This window comes from Nycticebus coucang, chromosome 10 (genome assembly GCF_027406575.1).
Source record: "Nycticebus coucang isolate mNycCou1 chromosome 10, mNycCou1.pri, whole genome shotgun sequence".
Lineage (NCBI taxonomy): Eukaryota > Metazoa > Chordata > Mammalia > Primates > Lorisidae > Nycticebus > Nycticebus coucang.
This window is the reverse complement of record NC_069789.1, coordinates 131,621,344-131,639,184: the sequence shown is the minus strand read 5'-3', so window position 1 is coordinate 131,639,184 and position 17,841 is coordinate 131,621,344. Positions and strand designations below refer to the sequence as shown.

The window sequence follows — 17,841 nt, the reverse complement described above, 5'->3', positions numbered from 1 at the left end:
TTTTCTCCAATTATATTTTTCTAATTGTTTATTGTTTAATTTAAAATTCTGATTTTTCGTATATTCATTTTGTAACCAAAGACCTTGCTGAATTTCCCTATTGTTTCTAATATCTTCTCTCCCCCCCTCCCCGCCCCTCAGCAATTTCTCATAAGTATTCTGGCATGGACTGATATTTCTTGCAAACAATAATAATCTTCCCTCTTTTTGAACAAATTTAGAACCTCATGCTTCTTTCTCCTTTTCCATTGCAATGACTAATATTTTTGAGAAAAATGTTCAGTAAGCGTGGTGGACGCAGACATCCTGTCCTGATTCCAGCATAGCTGCAGTCAGCATCTGGCTATGTGCGTGTTACAGAAATACCCTTCCACGACTATTTGGTTGATTGTTTATTTGTTTTAATCAGCGATTCATGTTTAAATTTATAAATGCCTCTTATGGAATTTGTGGAGATGATCAAATATTTTTCTCTGACATATTAAAATAGTGAATCATATTAATAGATTTCCTTATATTAAAACAGCTTTTTATTTAAGGAAATAACCCTATTTTATTAAGGTCTGTTATTCTTTTTAATGTAATACTGCTGGAGTCTATGCCTAAAAATATTATTTAGACTTTGTTGAATTTCTGTTCAAAGACACGATTGATTTTTTTTTATATCTTTGTCAGGTTTTGAGCATGGCCTCAATCATTATACCGGTTACAAAAAAAAAAAAAAAGAATTTGGAGATTTTTTTCTTTTCTCTTTTAGCTCTAGAACATTTAAAATAGCATTAGTTATCATCTGTCTCTTGGAGGGTTGATAGAATTAACCTGTAAAAACATCTGGGCCTGGTATATTTTTGAGATAGCTCTCTGACAACACTCTCATTTTATTTTCATGATATTTGGCCTATTTAAGTTCTTTCTTTTCTGTGATCAACTTTGATAATTTCTCCTTTCGCAAAAAAAAAAAAAGATAACCATTTCATCCATTTAAAATTGTTTACATGAAGTTAAATAATATATTCTTATACCTATATTTTTTCGTAGTTTTTTGCATCTGTGCTTATGTTAGCATTTCTAATTTTGTGAATTCATGCTTTCCTTCTTTGGTCTTTATTAAAATAGCTCAGGGTTTCTTAACTCCAGCACAACTGACATGGTAGGTTGTTAAGTCCTTGCTTTACGGAGTGGCCTGTGTGTTATAAGGTATTGGTAGCAAAACCAAAACAGTGACCAGACATTGCCAAATGACACCTGGGAGCGCAGGTCACCACCAGTGGAGAATCACTGAGATACCTGGTGATTCACCTATTTTATTGTGTTTTTTTCCTATCAAGATCCATATTTGCTAGGTCTGTTTTTATTAATTTATGTTATTCCTTTACTAATTTGTCTTGCTCTGCTCAGGTATACTTAGCTTCTCTTTTTTCTGTATTGCAGATGGGATGTTCATTTTCTTTTCTTTTTGGATGTTCATTTTCTTGCTTTCCTACTGAATAACCTACATTGTAAAAGTCATATATTTCCCCCTTATTATGCTCTTAGCCCTCTTCCTATGCAATTATTTTTCTAACCAGAGATTCTACAATTTCCTTTTAACTTCCACTTTATCCTGAGTGATTTTCATCCTTAAACAGTTTTAAATGGTGATTTTTTTGTTTTTTTTTTTTTTTTTTTAGGTATTAATATACAGACCCACTCACGTGGTGCACAGAGATGCCGATCTATCTGTCTCAAGTTTGGGTACATACTAGGCTCCTATGTGACCAAATTGTGGTCATTTTGTGTTTATTTTCTACAGTAATTTGAAAAGAGTGTTTTCTATTTTACGAGAATAAAATTTGATGCTTCTCTGTTAGACATACCCTATCAAATGCATTTTTCATATCTTTCCTAATTTTTATCTATTTGATTTGTGAATTGAACATGAGTTACAGTCTCTATTACTATGTGTCCTGGTGTTTTCTGCTTTTTATTTTTTATTATTTTTTACATTTTGAGACAGAGTCTTACTCTGTCACACTGGGTAGACTGCTGAGGCATCATAGCTCACAGCAACCTCAGTCTCTTGGGCTTAATTGAACGTCCTGCCTCAGTCTCCTGAGCAGCTGGAACTACAGGCGCCCGCTGCCACATCTGGCTAGTTTTTCTACTTTTAAAAGAGACAGGGTCTCAATTTTGCATAGGCTGGTCTCAAACTCCTGACCTTAAGCAATCCACCTGCCTCGGCCCCCCAGCGCAGTAGGTTTATATGCCTGGCCTGATTTCTGCTTCTAAATTTTTTAAATACAGGGTGGACACAGAGTTTGTGTACAATTTAAATAGTAACCTAACAGCACACAAACTTTATGTCCACCCTGTACTTCTAATTGTTTCTGTTTGGCTCTGAATTTTGCTCTGTGAATGCACAGTGATTGTTTTAGATCACTGTGTCTTGTTCAGCTGATCTTGGTCTGGTTAAATAGTTTTGCCTTAAATTTCAAATTACCTAATAAGATTATCAAAATTCCACTTTCTTTTATAGTTTGTGTGCATGTCATATGTTTCCTTCAGATGAGTTACATAAGCAAAATAATATTTTGTTCCCCTTTTATCACCCACTGATACATAGACATCATTTTGTGGTATATGTAGGCGATTAAAAGGATGGTTCTTTGTAGGTAAAATTAACGTACTGATGAGAAAAGCTCTAGTGCTGTGATTTTTACCTTGCTTTCTTTTGCTTTTTATCTTCTGTTATATTATCCAAGCTTTCTTTGTTTTGTTGTGTGTGTTTTATTTTCCCACTAATAGTGTGGAAAAATATTCTAGTAGTTTCCTTTACATATATTTTAATAACATTCTGAAACATTTTTGTTGATTCATCATTTTTTGTTTTGTTTATTTGTTTACTATTTTAATATGAAATTCGTACTATTCTTTTTTAAATATTTTTTTTTGGCTTGTAGTGGACAAAAACATTTTTATTTCCTCTCCCATTTATTTTTCTTTTAAAAACATATTCCAATAGATGTAGAGCATAAGTGGTTTTCGACTACATGGCCGGATTGTGCAGTGGTGATGTCTGGGCTTAGTGCCCCCTCACCTGAATACTGTTCTTTGCATCTGCTGTGCTGTTTCTCTTCCAATCCCTCCTCCCCACTTCTGAGTCACTAGTCTTTATTGTATCACTCTGTACATCCCTGTATACCCACAGCTTAGCTTATTATTAAGAACATAACATTTTCTTATTAGTAAGAAAATAAACACAATATTTAGTTGTTCATTCCTGAGTTACTTTGCTGAGGGTAATGGCCTCCACTTCTGTCCAAATTGCTGTAAAAGGCATCATTTCATCCTTCTGATGGCTGAGTAGTATTCCATGGTATATATAGACCAAATTTTCTTTATCTGTGCCTCAATGGATGGGCATTTTTGCTGATTCCTTATCTTTGCAGTTGTGAATTGTGCCATGATAGATGGATGACTGCAGGTGTCTTTTTGATAAAAACAACTTCTTTTCCTTTGGGCAGATACCCGGTAGTGGCCTTGCTGGATTGAATGGTGATAGGTCTATTTTTATTTCTTTGAGAAATCTCCATACTGTTTTCCATAGAGGTTGCCTTAATTTACATTCTCACCAACAGGGTATGAGAATACCTTTTCACCACATCCACGCCAGTATCTACTGGTTTTTAACATTTTAGTAATGGCCCTTCTGGTTGGAGTGAGGTGTTGTCTCACTGTGGTTATTATGTGCATTTCCTGTATGATTAGTGATGTGGGCGTTCTTCATGTTTGTTGGCTGTTTTTCTACCCTCTTTTGAAAAATGTCTGTTCATGTCTTTTGCCTGCTTTTAAATGGGATTATTTGGGAATTTTTCTCTGATGTTTGAGTTTCTCGTAGATTCTGGGTATTTATCCTTTGTCAGGCATGTAGTTTGCAAATGCACTTATTTTTTTCCATTCCGTGGGTTATTTATTTACCCTGTTAATTATTTCTTTTGCTGTGAAGAAGCTTCATATTTAAGTCCGATCTATTTATTTTTGTTTTTGTTGCCTTTGCTTTTGAGATCATTTTCAAGAATTCTTTCACTAGGCCGATGTCCAGAATAGCTTTTTCTAGTTTTTTCTCTAGGATTTTTATTGTTTCAGATCTAACGTGTAAGTTTCTGATCCATATTGAGTTGATTTTTGCATGGTGAGAGATAAGGATCTAGTTTCATTCTTCTGTAGGTGGCTGTCCAATTTTCTCAGCATCATTTATTGAGTAGGTGTCCTTTCCCCAGTGTATGTTTTTCTCTGTTTTTTTTTTTTGAAGATCAGTTGGTTTTAAGTATTTAGTTTTATTTATTGGTTCTCTATTCTATTCCATTGATCTATGTGTCTACTTTTATACCAGGACCATACTGTTTTGGTTACTATCACTGTGTAGTATAAAGTCATGTAATGTGATGCCTACGAATTTATTCTTTTTGCTTGGGATTGCCTTGACGATTTGGGCTCTATTTTTGTTCCCTATGAATTTTAGGATTGCTTTTTATTATTGTGTGAAAAAAGACATTGGTATTTTAATAGGAATTTCATTGAATCTGTAGATTTCTCTGGGCAATACAATTATTTTCTCAGTATTGAGTATTATAATCCATGACCATGGGATATTTTACCATTTGTTTGTGTCTTTTGCTTCCTTCTTCAGTATTTTGTAGGTTTTTTTGTAGAGATATTTCACCTCCTTTATTAAGTATATTCCTAGGTATTTTTTCTTTTTGCAGCTGTTGAAAATGGTATTGAGTTCTTGATTTGGTCATTTTTGGTGTATGCTACTAATCTGTGTACATTGATTTTGTAATCTGAAACTTTACTTAATTTATTTATCAAATCTAGGAGTGTTTTGAAGGACTCTTTAGGGTTTCCCAGGTATAAAATCATATCATCAGCAAACAGAGATAGTTTAACATCCACTTTTCCAATTTGGATACCCTTTATTTCTTTCTCTTGCCTGATTGTTCTGACTAGAACCTCTAAACACTATGTTGAATAGAAGTGGTGAAAGTGGGCATCCTTGTTTTGTTCCAGTTCTTAAGGGGAATGCTTTCAACTTTTCCCTATTCAATGAGATGTTGGCTGTGTGTTTGTCATATATAGCTTTTATTAATTTGAGGTGTGTTTCTTCTATGCCTAGTTTGTTAATGGCTTTGATCATGAAGTGATGCTGGATTTTATCAAACACTTCTTATGCATCCATTGAAATGATCATGTTGTTTTTGTTTTAATTCCGTTTATGTGGTGACTCACCATTTATTCACTTGTGTATGTTGAACCCTCCTTGCACCCCTGGGATGAAACCCACGTGATTGTGATGAGTTGTTTTTTTGATGTGCTGTTGGATCCAGTGTGTTAGTATTTTGTGGAGGATTCTCATGTGTAGGTTCATCTGGTATATCAGTCTGATTGGTCTATAGTTTCCTATTTTAGTTTTGTCCTTTCCTGGTTTTGATATCAGGATGATATTGGCTGTGTAGAATGAGGTGGGGAGGATTCTCTCCTTCTTGATCTTTTGAAGCAGTTTCAGTAGGATGCGTATCAGTCCTCTGGACATCTGCTATCATTTGGCTGTGAATCTCTCTGGTCCTGGGCTTTTTCTTGGTCATGAGATTTTTTTATTACTAATTCAATCTCAGTACTCATCAGGATTTCTATTTATTTCTTCCTAATTCAAGCTTGGGTTTGTTGTTGTTGTTGTTGTTGTTTTTCTCTCTTGAAATCTAAAATATCTCAGGACTACCTAAGATTCAGTGCACAATTCAATCTGAAGACTTCATTTGACAACAGTTTTCTTTTATTTTATCTTTGTTTCCTTTTCTGTTATTTCTAAAGTATTCTTTTCTTGAGGCATACCAATTATGTATATGTTCACTTTTGTCTTACCTGCTTTCTTTTAATTATTAACTTTAGTTTTTGATTTTTTTTTAATTTTATTTTGTTTTATAGGTAATGCCTTTCCCTCTAAATTCCAGGTACTATTTTCTTCGTACCTTTTCTATGATGCTTAGTATTTTACACCTTTGATGAAAGTAACCTATGTACATGCCTCATTCCAAAACTAGACTCTGCTTTGTAAGGTCAGAGATTTGGTCTCTATCACAATGCCAAGTAGTGAACCAAGGTTCTCAAAGCAGCTCAATATATGTTCTTCATTCGAGCCAAAGTGCATGGCCTTTAGTCGGCACTGCTGTCCTCAGAGAAGGGAGAGAGCTGTGTAAGATGAGATAGTCAGTGAAGACTTCCTTAGGAGGGGAGAGCCCACAGGGGCCATGAAGGCAGAAACAGCAAAGCCCAGAGCTCACAAATTCAAATGCATACTTAAATTTGCAACCCCTTCCACACACTCCCAGTATTCTACCTTCTGCTTCTTTTTTTATCTATAGCATTTTTCACACGATTCACTTACTTCTCATCTCTCCATATTTTTAAATTTCCTGCTCATCCCTTTAGGAAGGCGAACTCCATGGGGGCAAAAAATTTTGCATGCTTTGGTACGTGATGTATCTCTGATACCTAGAGTAGTGCTTGGCACATAGTAGGCACTCAGTAAATATTTGTTGAATGAGTAAAGGCTCATTGATGGCAGGGAAGTCACAGAAATGAGTCACATGGGTTTCATATTTACATACAATGTATATATATATACTTTTTATTGAGCTATTCCTTACTTGCACAATTAAGATTATTTTGTCTTATTGTACTTAAAGCACACTGTGTCCCATCGACCTTTTCTTTTTCTTTTTTTCTTCTTCTACCCTATTTTTTTTTTTGTTATGGAGTATACAGAAATGTTTCTTTATGATAATAAAAAGAACATCCCAAGTGCAGAGATAAATGTTGGTTTGCCATCATCTTGTGAGGGTACAATAGGGAGTGGTGAGGATGATGGAAAATTGGGGTGCAAATATCCTGCCTAAAGGGGGGGCCTCTACTGTTTCTCACAGTGTTGAAGGCAGAACAGGCTACCATAGCAGCCTGTTGCTAAAAGGAAGTCTCTGGATCTTTATGTGAAACTTCATTATTGCTAAATGTTGGCTCAAATCTTTTTTAAAAAGGAAACACAAAAGCAACCAACACCAACAGTGGGTCAAATCCAAACAAAACACTGCCAGTGGGGCTGCGTGGTGGTGATGCCCATTCAGCCAGGGGACAGGTGACTCCTGGCCTTCCCTCTGCCATCCAGGGGTCTGTGTGCAACTACTCTCTGCTCTGTGATGACTTCTTTCCCGCGCCACTGTGCAGAGTCTGAATGTCACCCACATGTGGAGCGGTGGTGACTCCAGAGCCACCGTGGTGAGCTGTCTAAAGGGGTGTCAACTCATGGGACAGGATATAATTTCAGTCAATGTGTTCTCATCTTATTTTAGTTCAACATCATTTCCCAGTTGCAAACCTTTTGAATGACACATGGAATGCAAAACAACATAAAAGGTCCTCCCTCAGGCAGATCTGTGTCCGTGTAGAACTTTAATTATTCTTTTTGAATCCTCAGAATAATGTGCTACCCCAATTCTGGCAAAAAAAAAAAAAAATTAAAGTCTGATGGGAAAGATTTGTGTCACCTGTACTAGGATTTTAATTTTTTTTATAATAGTCTTTATATTTTTAGAAGCACTGAACAAAAGGAAGGGTCTTTCTAATCAAGAGTATTCTTTAGGTACAGAGCATCAGACAATATTTGTGATAAATAGAAAATAACTGCTCTTATAGTCTTCCATGGTGACATTTAGAATATCACGTTCATCTTTAGAAAGTATTTTTAGTCAGATTTGAGGAATAGCAGCTAACATACTTGCTGGGCTGGGGAGGGGCAGGTAGATACGTTTAGGAGATTTGAAATACTAGATTGAAAAACAAAATTTTCACCAAGAAAGAAGCAGCTTGATATTATTAGATTGTTACCCCCTCCTCCTAAGAGCAGTGGAGGTGTAGTGTGAAGAACATTATAGATGATTCAGAGGCCTTTCTGGAGGGATCTGACCTCCTGGCACAAATTATGCCAAAGCCTTTCACTCCAGAGTTTCAGAGAGGGGCTGTGGCCTCTCCTGTTGCAAGTGGGGGTGCAAAGCCCAGTGCCTCGGTGGGAGGACTCAGGCTGAACTGAAGTATCCTTTTTGCTCTCCAGACTCATCAAACCATCCATACCAGATGAAATCTGAGCCTAAGAGGGCTCCATTTTCTTTGAAAGCTGTTCAGAGAGGGCTCTAAGCAGCAAACCTAAAAATGACATCTTTACCACCACTAGCCATACTTTAGTGGGACAAAATAACTATGTTTTTGTTTTAAATCGTATGTAAAGTTGATACAGCCATAAGCTGGGTGAAGGGTGGGGTGTGTAGAAGCTGGTGCCCCCAGGCTAGATGGATGTCATGGGGTGCTCGGGCCTGGATACCTGGATGCCACTGAGGGTAGAGCTGGCCGGAGGCTGCCCTCTCAGTGCCATCTGAGCTTACCTGTGCTCCCAGGTCACCTTCTCTGTTTTAGACCTGCTCCTCTCCAAGTTTCTCCCCTTGATTAATTTGTATTTTAAACGAAAGCAGTTTGAAACGCTCCCCTTCAATTCATATCCACGCTCTTCGAAAATAGAAGATTAAAAATAAGTTGCTGGCTTCTGCACTTAAACGGAAACCTTTAGTAATCAAAACTAGCTCGCCATGAACTTCCCAGCTTGAGATGTCCATTTCTCCCACTGCTGCGAGCCAGAGAGTTAGTTATTTCCACTGGCTTTCAACTGACCCTCAGGCAGACAGCAAGAATAGGTTCCCTGTTATGTATTTTGGGTGTTTTTGGCAATTTGCTGTATATAAAAGCTCTAAGTACAGCCGCAGATGTACTTTCCTAAAGAAGGGGGCTAATAGTGCAGAATTAAATGGCATTTAACGGGAGCAAAATCTCAGAGGCATCAGCAACATTCAAGCTTAATTCAGATTCTATGAACCAACAGTGTTCGGGAGAGTTCAATTTTCCCTTGGACAGCTTGGGCCGCCTAATGCACCAAGTCCCGTCATCTTCCTCCAGGGGAGCCGTGCCCAGCTGGGGGCCACATGCAGGCAGCAGCCTCCCCCCCGACCAGTGGTCGCAAGTAGCCAGTCGGCGTCATTGTTAGAAAACCGGAGACTGGGGGCCTTGCCCGAGAAACGCACATAATAGACAGCTTCACGTTCACACCTCTTAAAAGTCTTTTTTAAAAATAGTCCCTCTAGCGGGAGGCTTTTTTTTGGGATACAGTGCTTGACACCTCGGCATCTTCAGACTATTTGGGGATGATTTTTATATATGTTGTTTTACCCTCGGCTCCCTGGTTCCTCTATGTTGCCACTGTGGGGTGGAGGCCCAGCTGTCAGGAATCACAAGCGTGGGGAGGCAGCCAGATGTTTGGGGTGCCTTCCAGTCTGCCAGCCCTGCCGGACCCTCACTGGGCTCCTGATACCTCTGCCTCCCTGACTCCCTGTAGGGCAGACCACCAAGGAAGCCCCTGCCCAGTCTGGCCCCAGAGCCCTCCCTCCCCTCCCCACTATCTTTTCATCTCTGCCAACAGCAGCTCCATCCTTGCACTTTCTCAGGCTGAAAATCTTGGTGTCATTCTTGACCCCCCCTCAGTCTCCCACCTCATATCCATGTCAGCAGAAGACCTTGAGACTGTACCTTTGAAATACAGTGGGAAACGATATCCATCCCCTCCTCCCCACCCACACGGCCTCGCTGTGGGCCCAGCCTGGGACCAGCTGGGTTGTTAACAGCTTGCGAGCTGATCTCTGCCTTCTGCCCACGTCACTAGTCTCACTCAGGGGTCAGAGTGGCTCTCTTATTGTTACGCAGCTCTGGTCACTACTATGATCGGATCTCTAGGGCAAGGCTCCCTGCAACCTGTCCCCCTCGCCCCCCATGGCCCCGGACTTTGACCCTGCTATCCTCTTAGCTCTGCCCCCTCACTCCCGCTGCACTCAGGTCCACCAGAATTCCACCCCAGGGCCTTTTTGCACGCTGGCTGCATCCTTCCCCACGGCAACACTGCCCCTGCAGGGGACTGCAATGTTGGTTTGACACCTTCCCTTCCCCACGTCTTACCTCTGTTGCGGCTGAGCCCCCCATCTAAGATTTGAACCACCCCTCCCTAGAACTCCCGACTGCTGCTCTCTGCTTAGTTTGTTTGTTTGTTACAACTCTGGGAAGGCCGGGGTGCTGTCTGTTTTGCTTGTAACTGTCCCTCTGGCTCTTTGAATAGTGGTGGCTACCAGTGGGTCATCAATACACATTGTGTGAATGAATGAGCGAATGAATTAATGAATGAACACACTGACTTCGGAGAGTCCTATGTCTTATGGGCTAGATAGGAGGTATACCTTCGTGACAAGGGCTCTGGAGTGACTTCTCTGTCTCCCCTTCTTACTCAAAAGGTCCAGGATGTCAGTGGCCCTTATGGGGTGTGGGTGTGCTGTGGGAGCCCTGTGGTAGCACATGAGTTGAGTGGGGGGTGTCTCCAGCCCTGTCCATACACCCATATCAGCCTCTGCTTTGCTTTCCAAGTTGGTGCCTCTCATCCCTACCTGTCGGCTCTTCTGAGTAGGACCCTCTATGAAAGTGCTCGGCATCTGCTCACCCTCCTCCATACCCCGTGAACTCCTGTGCCTGCCTGGAATCTAGGGCCTGCCCCGAACCTCACGGACCTTCCCACACCTTGCCCACCACCATCTTCTCTGGAATCCGAACTAAAGCCCTAGATTGATCCTGGAATGCTAAGAAAACCCTCCATATAAATCCCATGGTGGCTTTTTAGGTGGGAGCGTTTTTATTATCCTGCCATATTTTCTTGATTTTTCAGATATTATCAACTATAACATGGGCCATCTTTGGAGGGGAAAGAATAAAAAGCCTAGTATCTACTGGAAGATGGATTATTATTTCAGACCTGTTTGATGTTAAACTTGACCACAAGTCTTAGCATTGAGGAGATATAGAATCAAGGGTCTGTTAAGGGGCTGATTGGGGCTCAGCCATCTGGGACTGTCCTGTGGATGCCAAAGAAGCAGCTAGGCCCTGTGAGCCAGCGTGAGGCTCAGAGTGAGGCCAGGGCTTGGGCTGGACCCACAGATGAGCACGGGCGACTGAGCAAATGTGGGCTCCGCCCATCACGCAGTCACTGGCATGGTGTGCTGGGCTGGGCTTGGAGCTCACCTGCTGTTCGGGGAGCCGTCATTCAGACGAACAGAGGAGGCGGGAGGAGCATGTGATCTCAAAAATCAGCTGTTTGGATGAGTGATAATATCTTTCGAAATAGAGTCTGCGAGAAAAGGCAGTCAACCTATGTTGGTTCCATTATGTCCTAGCCAGGAGATATGGTGATCATTATTATTATAAACAATAATAATATTAGAAGCAACTCTTTATGAAATGCTTTCTTTGGGAAATTGTGCTGGAGATTTGATGCTCTTTGAATTATCTTTTTTTTTTTTGAGACAGAGTCTCATTGTCACTCTCGGTAGAGTGCCGTGGTGTCACAGCTCACAGTAACCTCAAATTCTTGAGCGTAAGCAATCCCCTTGCCTCAACCTCCACAGTAGCTGGTACATGCGTTGGCCACTACACTCGGTTAGTTTTTCTATTTTTGGTAGAGACAGGTCTCACTCTTGCTCCAGCTGGTCTTGAACTCCTGCGCTCAAGGAATCCTCCCACCTCAGCCTCCCAGAGTGCTAGGATTACCTGCATGAGCCATCATGCCTGGTTTCTTTGAGTTACCTTAATCTCCATCAGAGCTGGGCAAGGTTGGCATTAATGTGCTTGCTGTGGTGAGGAAAAAGTGTCAGGCAGGTTCACAAGTTCCTTCAAGGTCATTCAGCAGAGAGGTGGAGAAAATAAGATTCAAAATTATCTCTGCCCACTGTGCCCCATATGGAGACTTCCCCCACCCAAGTCCGTGCGAACACCTCCAGGCAGGAGCAGTATCTTGGATCTCCGTGTTCTGGAGGTGTCTGTGCAGTGTGGGCGCCTGCCAGATCCCGTGTCCGTAAATGACATAGTCTCTGGGGGCTGGGATGGGGGCCGGAGTCCTGGGGAGCTGAGAAGAGCCTCCTGCCCTATTGAACACCATGTCTCAGGATGGCCTTCATTTAAAAACAAAAAATGGCAGCTGGGCCAGGGAATGGGAGGGATGGAAGAGGTTAAAATATTTTCAAATAATTTTTTTCCACATAGAGGCAAGAGGTTATATTGCAAGTTCAATGTTAAATGCAGTTATTTACCAAGAAAAAGAAAAAAATCCAGGTGAAAGGGAAGGAAATTTGGCTCCCCAAAAACGTGTGCTGGGTTTTGCCGCTTGCTGGACTCTGTCCCCGTGGAAGGAGCAGCCGGCCGGAGCCCGGGGACCGTAAATAACTCACAGGTGTCAGACGCGCCTAAGAATTACGCGTGTCTGACCTACGAGGGGATAAATCCCAGGTCTCTGCCTACGGCCAGGAGATGTGTCTTTAAGTGTCATAAAAATTTAGCAATTTTTTCCCCCTCCTGATTGTCTTCTATAATTTTGCCAGATTTATTAAAATAAGATTTTCTGGGGTTATTTTTTTTCTTCTTTTCACTGGTAGAATGTGCTCTTTAGTATCATTTTACATAATTTAATACAATTTGTTCCATCCATTGATTTTCATGGGGATACAAGCTGTTCGTCTGTGAGAAAGCTGGCACGGGCGCCAGCCTTGGCGACGAGGCATCTCCAGGAGCCGCTTCTGGTTTCAAAGTTCTGCGGGGGCTTCGGCCATTTTGAGGCAGGTGCAGTGGTGCTCGGCTCTAGGCTGCTCTCACCCCCCACGCCCTCCAAGGGAGGCCTGGGAAGGGGACCATCCGCCGCTCACGGGGCCTGGGGACACGGCGGTCCCCTCTATGCTGGGGGGAGGGCTGCTCTTCTCAAGTGTGCAGGCTGACGGAGGAACACAGGTGTTTCTTAATTACTTGTGCAGAAGGGAAGGTGATGCTGAGCGGATGTGCCGCGGTGGTGACCGCGCCAGAGAGGGGAGCCCAGCCAGCCCCAGCCTGGTCCCCTGGCGGCCACCTGCCGGGGCCAGCTTGGCTCTGAAGCAGGGAAGCCCTCACCCTCAGGGTCCCCACCCCTCCTCCCCTGGTTGTCTTTATGAGATTGGGGTTGTAGATATCTCAGGAACCAGCTAATCTCCTGAAATGTGAAAAAAAGACAATAATTAGACTGGCGGTGGGAGGTGCAGGTCTCAGGCCTCAGAGCAGGGGTTCATCTTTTCCTTTTGGAGGGGCTCACCCATACAACCCCTGTGGGCGCCTCTGGCCAGCTTGTGATTCTGGGGTAGATTTTTTTTTTGGAGAAAGAGTCTCACTATGTCACCCTGGGTAGAGTGCCATGGTGTCACAGCTCACAGCAACCTCAGACTCTTGGGCTCAAGCGATTCTCTTGCCTCCCCCTCCCAAGTAGCTGGGACTACAGGCGCCCACCACCACGGTATTTTTGGGTTGTAGTTGTGTTGTTTGGCAGGCTGGGGCTGGGTTTGAATCTGGTGTATGTGGCTGGCGCCCTACCCACTAAACTACAGGTGCCAAGCCTCTGGAGTAGATTTTTATGTCACCATTCACGTCTTCTGGCCTGAAGCTCTGGTTCCAGCCCTGCATCCATTGTGCTGCGGGAGTTCAGGCAACTTGCTTCACCTTTCTGGACTATAGTCCCCCAGCACTAACGACTCTTCAAGTCCTCTGAGAAGAGTACAGTGGATTCTATAGCCCTTTGGGCTCTCCCATTCTCTGAAGCTCTGAGCTGTCAAAAGCAGAGACCAGGGACTCTCTTTCTTTGCTCTTTCCCCATCATCGTCCTGTCTCCAGGGCCAGCCTGAGAGAGGTGACTGTGTGGGGAACATCACCCCTCAGCTCAGCCCTGACCCCCGCGTGGCATGGCTCGCAGCCGTGGCTCAGGGACCACGTGGCTTTCTCCATGGCTTCCGCAGGCTGGGCAGTTCCAGCGCGTGGCCAGGAGGAGTGTGCTTCTTGCTGTCTCTGCTGCTGGTTTTCTGAGTGCCCATCATGCCTCCACCCAGAGCCAGCGTCACCCTGGCCCACCTTTGCTTCCTGTGGGGAGGGCCTGGGGATAGTGGCTGTCATGTCACACTGAAAGACAAGGATACAGCCCCCTCTTGGGTGGAAGCTGCTCTGCACGAGGGTGCCCCAGACAGTGATGAATCACCTCCTCCCCCAGCACCCCTGGGGGACGCTAAGTAGGCCAAATGAAATGATCCGGGCTGGCCGCTGGCCAGGGCAGCAGGGCTAATCCTTGCCTTTGTGGGAGAACCTGGGGCTGGAGGGTCTGCCACCAGTCACAGCTGCCTGCTGCAATGCCGGCCCAGCCGCCCTGCACCTCGCAGGCCTCCCGTCTGCCCCTCCTATTCCCTGCACCCCAGACACCACACAGACACCAGCACCAGAGAAGGTGGAGGCCGTCCACGGCACACCGCAGAGCTCCAGCTCATCAGTGCATCCAGGAGCTGCTTATTAACCACCTACTGAATGCTCATGCAGTGGGGGCGGGGCAGTCATCAGGGTGAACGGAGACCAGGCTGCGTGCAGCTGCTCTTTATGGCACTCGGTCCCGTGTGCAGAGGGGACACCAGCTACACGTGAGCAGTGATCACTGACAGCTTGCAAGCTCTGTGACAGCTTCCAGGCCGTGCACCAGATAGTGGCAATTGCCTTTTAAACCCTTATGACCATCCAGTGAAGTGGACATCCCTACTGCCTCCATTGTATAAGGGAAAAGGTGGTGTTCAGAGAAGGGAAGCAACTTATCTAAGGTTGCAGAGCTGGTGGGGGAGCCCCCATGCTTGGCCTGACTGCTGGCCACAGGAATTGCCTGGAAGTTTCTCCCTGTCCCCCTCTTGCCCCTCCTGTGCCTTTGTCAACCAGTACACCCAGCCATCACCCAATTCCCCACCCTGGGCCAGGCAGTGGAAATCCCAAGGACAAGGGGAACGAGGGGTCCCCCTGCCCACCAGCTAACAGTAAGACGAGCACAATCTCCCTGCTCAGGCAGACCCAGATGGAGAAGAGAAGCCCACCCTGACCAAAGCCACCTCGAGATAACACCAGTCAGTGGGCTCTGCTCCCTTGTTTCTGTCCAGGAGGGCACTGGGCTGACCAGGCGGGCCTAACTTGCTCCAACTTTGAGGAAGTGTGAACTTTGGAGACAGACAGGCTTGTGGAGAGCGGGGGTCATTCTTCGTACAAGTTCATCTGTTAAGGCAGCATAGGAGCAGTGCAGAGGGCTTATGGGCTCCAGGGGTGATGGCTAGAGCACTCCAGTCAGGCTGAGGAGGTGGCGGAGGTTGAGATAGGGCATTATGCATCCATTCACTCACCCATCCATGTGTTCATTAAACAATATGTACTGAATACTTCATATATTCCAGATTCGGGGTCAGGGAGAGGATACGGCAGTAAATAAAGAATCCCAAATCTGTATTCCCCGTGAGGTCCTCCTGTGAGGGTGTGTACCTGTGCGTGTGTGCACGCATGCATTTGCGCGGCTATGTATGCCTGTGCAGGCAAGAACACAGATTTCCTGCAACAGACCCTGGGCAGAACAAGAGCAGGGCTCAGCCTGCCTTTCAGCCCTGGCCTGCAGACTCTGCCAGAGCTTCTGCTGAGAGGGGAAGCTTTGAAAAATCCTCTGTTCTCTAGAAAGCCCTCTTTGGCACAGCCTACATCCCTTCTGCCTGCCCTCCCTATCTTAGGGGCTGCTCCTGCCTTCCAGATTTGGGCTGGGTCATTGTCAGGATCCACTGCCAGGCCAGGGTCGGCAGAGACACCACCAGGGCTGCAGGTTGGGCCAGTCTGGGCACCACAGGGAGGCTCCTTTTTATTGCTCACCCAGCTACTTGCTGAAAAATTAATTTGCAAGTGAATCACATTTATTGAGACCTTCTGGATCAGATAACAGATGTAGCTTGGCCTGATCCAGAAGGCTATCCAGAGAAGAAATCTTAAAATATGTCCATGGACAAAAGGATGCCTGCTGGCCGAGCCTTGCTCCTTACCCGAGCTGCCCGCCGGAGGTGCCCTTGTGCGTATTTGGAAGCCTCCCCTGGAACGGGAGGCTCCAGGCTCCGTCCTGCGAGGGCTCCTGGAGCGGAGGCTGGGCCTGGCAGCCGGGCACTCGCGGCTCGCTCTCTGGATTGGTTCTCCTGCAGCCCCTCAGAAGCAACCAGGAGCCGGCCCTCCCCTCCCTGGCCATCTGCTTGAAGCATCTGGTGATCAGGTGCGAGCCCCACACCGGAGCATTCAAGCTGAAATGTGCAGTCACCTTGCCACCCACACTGGCTTTTGTTACACAGCCAGACTGCCCCTCTTTGTGTTGGGGAGAACAGTTTTGGGATGAAAATCCGACGGCTGGCACCGGCAGCTTGCCATGGCTGAGCCGAGGTCCTGCAGCCCATGGCTGGCCTGGTCTCCAGACCTGGTCCTCCCTTCCTCCCAGGACCCATGGACACATCTCCAGCAAAAAGATGGGGCTTTCAAGAGTGCAGAGAAGATTGTTCTTCAATGTTTTCTTTACCCATCTGGGTAAGAGCTGGTCTCAAATAGTTTGATCCTGCTGTAGAAGGAGAAATGCCTGTCCGTTTTCCATCCCGACTGTTATTAAAAGGAGGGAGTGAGCCGTTCCCAGTGCATGTCTGGGACTGATTCTCTGGCCACTAGTGAGGGGGCGCTGGGAGAGGGCTCAGGACCTGCTCCTGAGCCTACTTTCTTCTCCTGTCCAACCCAAGTGTCTTGGAGGGTAACATGGGTGTCCATATTGTGGCAAACATTCTTTGCTGTGGCTTAAGTACATGTAGGAGGGCACTCAAGGATTGACATGGGACAGTGTCACCTAAGGGAGAGCCCAAGTGCATTTTCTGAGCCATTGAAGAATCAGCTGATATCCACATACTTGCTGCAAGAAGAGGTGTTTTTGTTGACTTTTCAGTCTTGTGAAACATAACCTCCTGTGCCACTTCCCCAAAGCACCTGGGGGGCCTGTCCTTGTGGCCTCCAGAGCCCATGGGCATGGTGTCTACATTTCGTGTCTTGGAAGAGATCAAGGTAAAGGTCTTCTCACAGAGGCGAGAACGGGGCCTGTTTGAAGCTATGAAACTGTGCATCATAGTTTATGGGAAGTGGTCTCTCTCACTCTTTTTTTTTTTGGCTTCATTTCTAATTGTGATCTTAAAGAGGAAAGTGATGTCCTACGATGCGCTGGCATTCCTTTTCTGTTTCTCTTTCTGTATCAGCCACGAGCATTGCTCTAGAATGTTCTGACCTAAGGAAACACAAATAAATAATGCTGTAAAAAACGGAAGTCCTGCCCAGGCCCCAGCTTGGGCGTCTTCACCTTCCCCAAGAAGGCTTGTCAATGCTCATCAGGACAGCGGGTTCCACGAGCTGAACTCACTCGCTGCTGAAATTCTTGGAAAATTTTGCTCTTGAAAGATGTAGAGAAAATCTAGAGAAGCCAAAATCCTAAACTGACTCTATCACTTTGTCTCGACCCCAAGGTAGCCTCCTCAGAGGATGGAGAGGATTGCGTTCACGGGTGTGCAGAGTTGAGGGGTGGGGGAAGAGGAAGGCTGTAGATTCTTAGACTCCTAGGTGATTGGTCTGTAACACCCTGCTTTCCAATGCTTACCTGGCTCTTCAGCTTCCAAACACTTTCTGATAAAGTAATCAAAGAGGAAAATAGTAGATTTTACTATTAAGTCTTTTGAAACTTCCAAAATTTCACAACTAATTCGCTTCCTTAGCATGAGAGTACAGCTAATTCTTCAATCTTAGATGCTGGAG

General features: G+C 44.7%; 1 protein-coding gene across 1 annotated transcript in view; it reads left to right on the top strand.

The window, feature by feature from the left end:
- The window catches only part of ZNF536 (zinc finger protein 536), a 336,367-nt gene that overhangs the window by 243,530 nt on the left and 74,996 nt on the right, over positions 1–17,841 (top strand). The window lies entirely within an intron of this gene.